Raw genomic sequence first — 9,517 nt, 5'->3', positions numbered from 1 at the left:
GGTGGTACAGCGCCTGCTGCGGCTGCTGCAGCAGCAGCGGCGGCGGCGGCAGCAGCTGCGACAGCGGACGCAACCGATGCGGTGAGGGTGGGCTGCGGCGCGTTGGCAGCGGCAGCGGTGTGTGCGGAGGTGCTGAGGTTCGTGGGGTGTTGCTGGATCGGCGCGACGGGTTGTGCGGTGGCGGCTGTAGGCGATGCAGTCGGTCGAGTTGAAACGGCGTTCTGTAAATAAAGGAAATCGTGAGTGAAGCATTGCAAAGTGAACAAACTAGAGGAAGAAGAGGTTGGTAGCCGCGAAGGCTTTATGCTTGCTACCATAGAGCGCAAATATAAATCGATAAACAAATACAAATACAGAATTTAATTAAAAATACGTGTACTGTTATCAGTGGTACGCGGTACGCGGTGTGTGGACGCGCGCTGATAAGCAACTTCGATTGCTTAAGTTGCGCGGACTGCGTTTTTTATTTTAATACTATTTATTTGTTTCTTTTGATTGCTGCAATTATTTGTTAGGCTGTCTACTTGGTGTCAACAAATCAACGCTAAGTACACAAATCATTCAACGCGTTCTATGTATACTCATGTGCGCTTAAGACTCCGATAGAGCTTCAAAGGCCTAGCCGCTTGCCGACAAATCATGTAATAGATTGACAATACTGATTTGCGTTACACGATTCGAAGGGCTGAGTAAAGGCAACACCAACAAAAAGGAGTACATACTAGGAGTGAATAGGTACTTCACTGCATGCTTCAGTGCAACGAACCGCTAGAAACTGGCTACGGCCGAGAAGAAGCCGAAATTACCAGATTGTAGTGGAGGTTACTGTGCCTGACACTGACCACGTGGTCTACGAAGCACTGAAGAAGGTACTACCTGGTTCTACCTAGTACTTTGGTAGGCGAATTATAAACAACTGCACTGGTAAATGCTAAGCAATTGAATTCGTTCAATCAATTTGCAAACGAGTTTTTAGAGCCAAACAATTATCTCTCGATCAAAAAAAACAATCGCATCGCAGTCAGGAAAAAAAGGAATGAAGCAATGCTGTGCATGTGTATGTTAGGGCGGGTCAATATGTATGCGAGATTTTTTCGACTATGCGCTTATAGCACCAAAGGATTCTACGTGTAATTCAAAGAAAATTTTCCGAAGAAACAATGGATGTAAAATCAAATTGGTGTTTGCCAACGTAGAATCCATCCATGCTATACGCGCATAGTAAACAAAATTTACCCGCCCTAATGTATGCATATTTTTTCTGAAGTCTTCAAATGGCAATTTATTTTCACGAAATCCTTTTCAAGTAAAGTCATACGCAGTCCAAGCTAAGCAAACTCCAACTACTATCCGTGCGGGCCAGTGGTGTCCAGCTTCGAGCAACACCAACCTTCTTGAGGCGCTTCTTTTTCCAGAAAAAATCATCTCAGCTGGCAATGTAGAGGTTAATAGCTAACACAGCCGTCCACTGGAAAATCTGGCATTACTAATAATAGTAATTTAAAGTACGTTTACATATAAATATAATCTCAATTAAAGCTCTTTCGGTAATAAGCCCTTTTACATAGCGAAATCTCGGATTATTAGTTGTAAAATTTGTTATGCTTGTTTTTCTCACAATCAAGGAAAATTTCAATTTCCACTGTGATCACGCTTTTCTGATAACCTAAAAGTATCTTTTCATTCATTACATTAAAAAAATAGTAATTAAGTTCATTTCCACATGACATTTTTTAAATGGCATAAATTTTTTGTCATATCAATGCCTAGTGGAAATTCGGCATTAGTATTTTTAAATTCCTCCGTTATCTACATTGCAAAGCAGCATCCCTCTTGGAAAATGAGGAATGTAAAATGCACATACCCCTTCTCACTTCTCGGGGAAACTCCACTAAAGTTTTAAAATTTACACTCTTAACAGAAGGCGAGAGTAAATCTTCCGCTTGGAAATAAAGTGAAAATATTCCTTATCGGATTATTTAGGAAACTCCACTACAAGAATGTCAATTCGCAAATCAACAAATTTGTATGTCTTAACAAACATATTTTATAATAATAAATTCCTTTAAAAAAATACCAAGCAAATCCGGCTAGCCTACGCACATACATACGTAAATATTTACATAAGTAGATATTTTTATATACGTATGTATTTATGTAAAACATGTTTGCTAGTGTTGCAAATATGTAATTACAACTACACACAATGCATTTTAAATAAATAAATAAATGCAGAAATATTACATGGCTTTTTCGTTGATGGCAAATGTTGGAAAGTTGTAAAATAACAGTAAATCGATAAGTGCATTGTAAATTATTGATATTAGAACAAAAGCAACAAGCAAACTGTATCGTATCCAAATACATATGTATGTATACAGTCAGCGTCAAAAATGTGAATACCCTGACGTTTTGACGATTTTATTTATTTATACTTCCATTCAAAATTTTTCCTTTTTTTATAAAAATATAGTTCATTCAACAGCAAAAACCACAAGAACAAATTTTTTAAATTTCATATACACAACTTAAGAAAACGCAAGATATACCAAACAATTTTGATAAAAAGTTTCAATTTTTCAATTCTATTTCTTAGAAAAATTTTGACTATGCAGTTTTGTAGCACAGTAAATTTTAGTATAACAAAGTGCAAGTTCCAAGTCGTTAAAAATTACCGTTGAGTTTAGAGAATTTTTTTTTCATCCATTATATGGAAGAAAATGCGCAACAACCTCGAAAAAGAAATCTTAAAAATTAACGGTAATTTTTACCGACTTGTAGCTTACACTTTCTTGTGATTTCTTGCATTTTCCCCGAGTTCTGTATGAAATTAAAAAAATGTATTCCTACGGTTTTTGCTGTTGAATTAACTATATTTTTATAAAAAAAAACTAGCAATTACCCGGCGTGCTTCACTGCGACTTAGAAGTATTTTTGTGTTGTTTTATACCCGTATTTTATATTTCATTTATCAATCTAATTAAATACATTAAATAAAACAGGTGGCTAGCCTCCTCAAAAATATGTATTTTCGGCAGTAAACTTTCCCAAACCTCTTCAATTTGATACCCATGTTGCAATATTTAATTTATCTTATCAATTAAACAAAATTAAAATTTTCAAACATGTGGCAACCTCCACAAAAATAGTTTCAGCTGTAAGCCTTCTTAAACCTTTTTCTTTTGACAGCCATATTGCAACATATATTTTATCTTATCAATTTACTTAAACTACAATTTTCAAACAGGTGGCAACCCTCAATTTTTTTTCTTTCTTTATTTTAAGTTAGAACTCTAGCAATACACAGGTGAAAACTGCATTTAATTTCATGCATTAGTTTTCGAGTGATTAGCGTACAAACATACAGACAGATAGACAGTCTGACCGACTAAAATTCAAAAAATTATGATTTGGCTTTTATTGCTCTAATAAAGACCCTCATATTAATTTTTCTTTAATATCTATAGTGTACAGATGATGAGATAAGAAAAATTTGGTATGGAAAATATGGAAAATACAAGGCGTAAAGAAATACAATGGTCAAAACGTCAAGGTATTCATACTTTTGACGCTGACTGTATTTGCATATGTACATAGGTATGTGGCATACGGTTGCAGCGCATGTGGCATCAGTGATAAGTAGACGAGTTTGCTTCCAGAACAGAACATCGGTTCCCAAAGCGCTTGTGCCTGCGTTCTAGGTGGTGAATGCCTATGTATTGGTTTTGGGATGCATGTATACATACATACATACATACATATCTACATCCATATGACTTGCTGTCTCTTGTTGACGTTACAGCTGAAGTTGACTTGTTTCAAGTGACAACTGAAAGTGTTTGATTTGTTATTATTTGTAATATTACAGCTCATGTTTTCAACCATATTTTTATTTTATTTTTTTTTATTTACTGCATTTGCTTTATTTATCTAATAATAAGCAATGTCGATGTGCGTATGTATGTAAGTGTGTGAAAATGTTGTTTAGTGTACTTGAGCGTTGTGTGACATTTTCTAAGCAACAACAATTATTAACTACGCTTGTTGACATAACAAAAGCGAAAACATATCCAACTTAAAATGAAAAAAAAAATATTATTATTGAAAGTGTTGGAAAAAAGTGGAATACTAAATGCAAACAACTTCAGCAATCATGGCCGGCAATCAGTTTGATTGAACACGCTTTGAATCTGCCGCTCCTACTTATTTACTTGGAGCCTTGCCATTACGTTATCGACGGACAAATTCATCGTCGCCGTCGTCGTCGATATCGCCATAATCTCCTCTGCGCTTGGTTGAGGCACTCATAGAGCGTCCAGATTGTCATTATGTGTATTTATGTATATACATTGGTATTTACATGTGTACTTGGACTTACATATGTACATTAGGGTGAAAAAAAATCCCAAAAATCAACGACAGATTATAGCCACTTAAAATCTGCGTTTTTTTATACTGAAATTCAGTGAACTACAAAACTGCATACTCAAAAATTCTAAAAAAATGTGGTTAAATGTTGAAAATTTTTGTGAAAATTTGTCGAATTTTCCTAAATTTTGTAAACACTTTGAAACATTAATTTATATGCCATTTGATGCAGAATGAACTATATTTCCATCAAAAATTATCAAAAATATATACATATCGTGATCCAGTTATCGGATCTAAACCGGATTAGTATGGGAACACCTCTGAGACACTACCTTTCCGATGCAAATAAAAATATCGAAATCGGTTGACGTGGTCCAAATTTTGCGCTAACATACATAAAACAAAACAAAAAAAAAAAACAAAACAAAAAAATATTCCGACGAACTGATAACCCTCTCCTCCTCGTTTTTGGAAGTCGGTTAAAAAAAAACACACTGTAAAGAAACATATTCTGGTTAGTGTATATTTTTCGATTGGGAAACTGTGTTTCTCTTTAGGAGACTTCCAATAATAATACATAATGATTTAGTTTACAATTTTTTTGTACAAACAATTTTTTGGGGTTTATGGGGGACCTATGAAAAATAGTTCATATTGGGTATTATTATTTATCTGAAGATAAATAGAGTTTTCCGATCGAAAAAATATTGACTTTCAAGATTTTTATACCATTTCTAGAAAAAATTGTTTTTTCCCATATAAAATGTATGGAAAACTTTGAGCGACCTCTAATGATTTTTTTAATTCAAAATAAAAAACGGGTAAACTTTTTTGGTATACAACATGAGAGCATAAAAATTTCCACTTCGCTTCTCTTTGGGCCACCCTAATGTATGTATATACATACACACGAGAGCACATGCATACATATGAATATTTATATACGTGCATACATATGTATGCATGCGTGTGGTTCATATGTAGTTTGTTGTTGTTGTTGTTGTTGTTTTCGTGACTGCTGTTACTGTCACCCATTTGTGATGAATATTTACTGCAATAATTTAAAATTAATATTTTTTAGTTGTAGTCATTTGCTACCAAAAAACGTACTATTAAATTTAACTCGGAAGGCGACTTATAGGCTACTTTTATTGTCATCCTTACATTAATCTACCCTTTTTTAGAGCCTATTTGAATTGAAACTCGATTGGATTGAGAACTTTGGTCTATGACAATTTGAAACGCTAAGAAATACTCAGACGTCTCCACCAAAAATTTTTGTATTAAGGCGTCTTGCACTGTAGGCCCACGGGAATCTTAGACCATTCGACTATTCTAGTGTTGCTCATACTTGCTCATACTTGCAGAGAGGAAATATGCTTTGATCTTTTCTGACAGTCTTTGAAACTTCACAACAACACATTGACAATGCGACGTCCCTTAGAAAATGTCTTAGCTCTCTGAAAAAAAATGGTTCAGCACTATGTATGTATATAATTCAGCTAATATCTGTGCGTAAACATTTCACAACAAAATTTACAGCCACCCATATATGTATGTACATCCGCGAGGTCTAACAATGGCTACCTTTAAATAATAAACAAGAGTTCACTAATCTGAATGAACGGTGGAAGCTGGCATGTTTGCAACCAGAAACTCAAATCTGTGCTCTTAAATTAAAACAGAAAAGAAATTCCCTTTCTTTTAAGAACTGTTATGGACCACTACTTACATATGTGGCTCCCGTGACATAAGCCTAAGGGCGGACGCACCGGACTATTTCCTTGATTGTAAAAAAAATAGAAGAGGAGCAAAATGCCATACACTTTTTCAACCACTGAGCAGAAGACACATTTTACTGAGCCTTACGGAGGATCTTACTTATCGAAGACTGAGTGGAAGATCGACCTATCTCGGTAGCTGGTTTGAAAACGTCCTATCTCAGAAATTTTTTCAAGAATGGCTTATACCAGCTGTTGATTCAAAAACGCCAATATCAAAATAATTTCAGTTCACATAGGGCGTTTTTTAACCAAATTCTGAGATAGGGCGTTTTCGAAACACCTGAGAGATAGGTCGGTCTTCCACTCAGCCGTCGATATGGAGATGAAATCACTTATAAAAGCTCATAAAGTCAACAAAGTGGGGTATGAGTGAGTTCATAACATCGAAAGAGATTTGTAACTCCATATCGACTGCTGAGTGGAAGATGGATCTATCTCGGCAGCCAGTTCGAAAACGCCCTATCTCAAAAAACTTTTCAAAAACGTCGTATTTCATAATTTGGTTGAAGAGCGCCGCATTTCATAATTCGTTTCAAAAAGGCCCTATATCAGCACATTTTCAATACATTTTGAAGTGAGATGGGGCATCTTTGGATCGAATTCTGAAATTGGGCGTTCCTCAACCAAGTCTTGAGATAGTGTTTTTGAATAAAATTCTGAAATATGGCGTTCTTGAAAAGTTTTTGAGATAGGGCGTTTTCGAACTGGCTGCCAAGATAGGTCGATCTTCCACTCAGCAGTCAATATGAACAACCGAACTATTTTTGGCGTACGTGAGGAGAGGATTCTGCTCTCCACATATTTCAGTCTAACTTATGACTATTTGGTTTTCAAAATTATTTTCCTTTTGTGTTATTTTGGTACTGCTTTTGGCGCGCCGATAGAGTTACCTTCCTTTTATTAGCTCTGGATGTAACTATGTAATATTGATGCGCCTAAAAGATGCAGCGATTTCTCTTCTCAAGTTACATACCTGATGACAGTACGAATGGCAATTATAATAGGGAGGTTTAGTTTTTTAAACTATAATTTTATTTATAATAAGCTAATGCTGAGTTTCCACTAAGCATTAAATGACAAAATTTTTAATGAAAATTTTCGACATTAAAAAATATCCTATCATAACGTTCATAAAAATGTCTGTTTCCACATGGCATTTTGTTGTGACTTAAATTTTATGTCATTTTAATTCCTGCTGTAAATTCGGCAAAAGTGTCTTATTGTAAATGCCTAATAAAATTTTTTGGAATTTTTCAATGAAATTTTCAAAGAAAGAGTAAGTAAGCCAAGTCATATATTTTTCTGTACTTTTTGGCCCCCGCTCCTATAGTGATTTATGTAAGCATGTATGTATATTGTGTACTTGAGCGATTTGATTTGTCAAAATAAAAACTTTTTCCAAAATGGTGATCATATCCGTAAAAAGTTAAATTTTTGGTGGTCTAAAAATTCAGCATTTTTTCAGATCAATAAAAAAGTTTTGTTTCAAATGAGAATTCCTTTTATCAAGTGCGAGATATTACAGATTTAGAGCAGTTATAGAAAATAGCCCGACGGGGGTTATGATTTTTGATAATCTTCCGAACATTTCGAGATAATCGCAAATGAAGGGTAAGTAACTAGAAGACATGCGGCCCAAGCTGCAGCTTAAATTGTAGTGCTCAGAAGCCATGAAAATAAAACTGATTGAAAACTGGATATTATTTAAGAAATTGCAATAAAAAAACGTCAAATTTTTCGTGCTTTAATATAATAAAACTCCCTATAAAAGCTAAAGCCGATGATATATATGATCTTTATCATTGCTTTGAATGCCTGAATATTTTGAATTTTCTTACTTTTAAAATGTTAAAATTTTTAAAATAAAAAAAAAATAACACTGTCGGTAAAAATTCGCTTTTTTATTACCCGACATTTTCTTTGTGTCAATAAAATTCTGAGCATTATTAAGCAAAAATATGTTTTAGATTTTCCTGCAAAACAGAATCAAAAACAATAAGAAAACGAATCCGTCTGAGAGTTATAATCTGCATGCTTAATACAATGCATAACAGTAATAACATATTTTGTGAGATAAATTATAAAAATATCTACATGGAAGAGTAAAACGTAAAACAGATGATTTTTCCGCAGATAACGGAAAGAGATAGATATTAACGAGACGAGGAAAACAAATGTTTTATAGCTTATTGTTTAATCAGAAATTTTTACTGCGCTTTGTATTTTCATATACGAGTACCGCTAGCATTTTATATCCGCCTCGATATACATATTTATTCTAAAGTAAGTGCTACCCGAAAGGCGAACTTTAGATTTGTAAATGTGCCAAAAAATCTAAGAATATATTTAACCAGATCACAAGCAAAGTCAAAGACCCAAACATAGAGCAAGGCAAATTAATTTACGATATTCAAAGAACATGCATACACATGTACATACCCGCAGCCATTTGCTGGCAACGAATGTCACTACTTGTAACTACACAATTATACATATATATAATAGTAACCGTTGCTTGTATGCTTAGGTAAACATATGTACATTGAACATCTCTAAAAAATGCAACAAATTTTAATCAACTCAACAGCGCGCCGGCAGCAACATCAATTGAACATAAAATGTTTGCAATAGACACAACCACGGCGGCAGACTGATAAGCGATACAAGCGCGCTGGCACCAAAAATGCGGCTGTGCGCAGGGCAGGAGTGGCGGTGCCGGTTGCCGGTTGCCGGTTGTCGGCCTACCGACGGCCAGGCTGGGGCGTGCGGGCGGTTGGGCGTTCGGCGCGCCGCATCAAATCATGTCAAGCAGCCAACACTTGTACTTGAACGCCTGAACGCTGTTTTTCCCCACTGATATAGCAGCCAGCCAGCCAGCCAGCGCTTGTAGTTGCTTGTAGGTGCATAGAAGAACAGAAACACCTTCGTATAAGCATACAAGCATAAATAGCAAGCAATACATCTCGATAGCGTACGAGATATCGCACACACACACTGCACAAGCTGAAGGCAAAACAGTAGCGCATGTTTTTCGCCATGTCGCCATGGCGGATATGTTGTTGTTGTTTGTTGCGCGCACTGATTGTGGCAACAATGCCAGCCAGCCAGCAGCAGCTGTTGTACAACATGAAAGTTGTAATTAAAAATCAATTCGAATTGCTGTTGTGACAAAGGGTGACAAGTAGTGAGGATGAAATAATAAAAAAAAATAAAAACAACGAAATAAGTAAATGAAAATTGCGCAATTACCTATTTTCATAAAAAAGAAAAAATTGAATTCACTTTCGCACACAAAGTCATACTACAGCCAAATGCAAAAGCTTTGAACAGCAAAGTTGGCTCGAAATTAATTGAAAATGTGG

The sequence above is a fragment of the Rhagoletis zephyria genome, unplaced genomic scaffold (genome assembly GCF_001687245.7).
Source record: "Rhagoletis zephyria isolate East Lansing unplaced genomic scaffold, Rhagoletis_zephyria_1.1 Rzeph_scaffold_06197, whole genome shotgun sequence".
NCBI lineage: Eukaryota > Metazoa > Arthropoda > Insecta > Diptera > Tephritidae > Rhagoletis > Rhagoletis zephyria.
Note: the sequence above shows the minus strand (reverse complement) of the source record.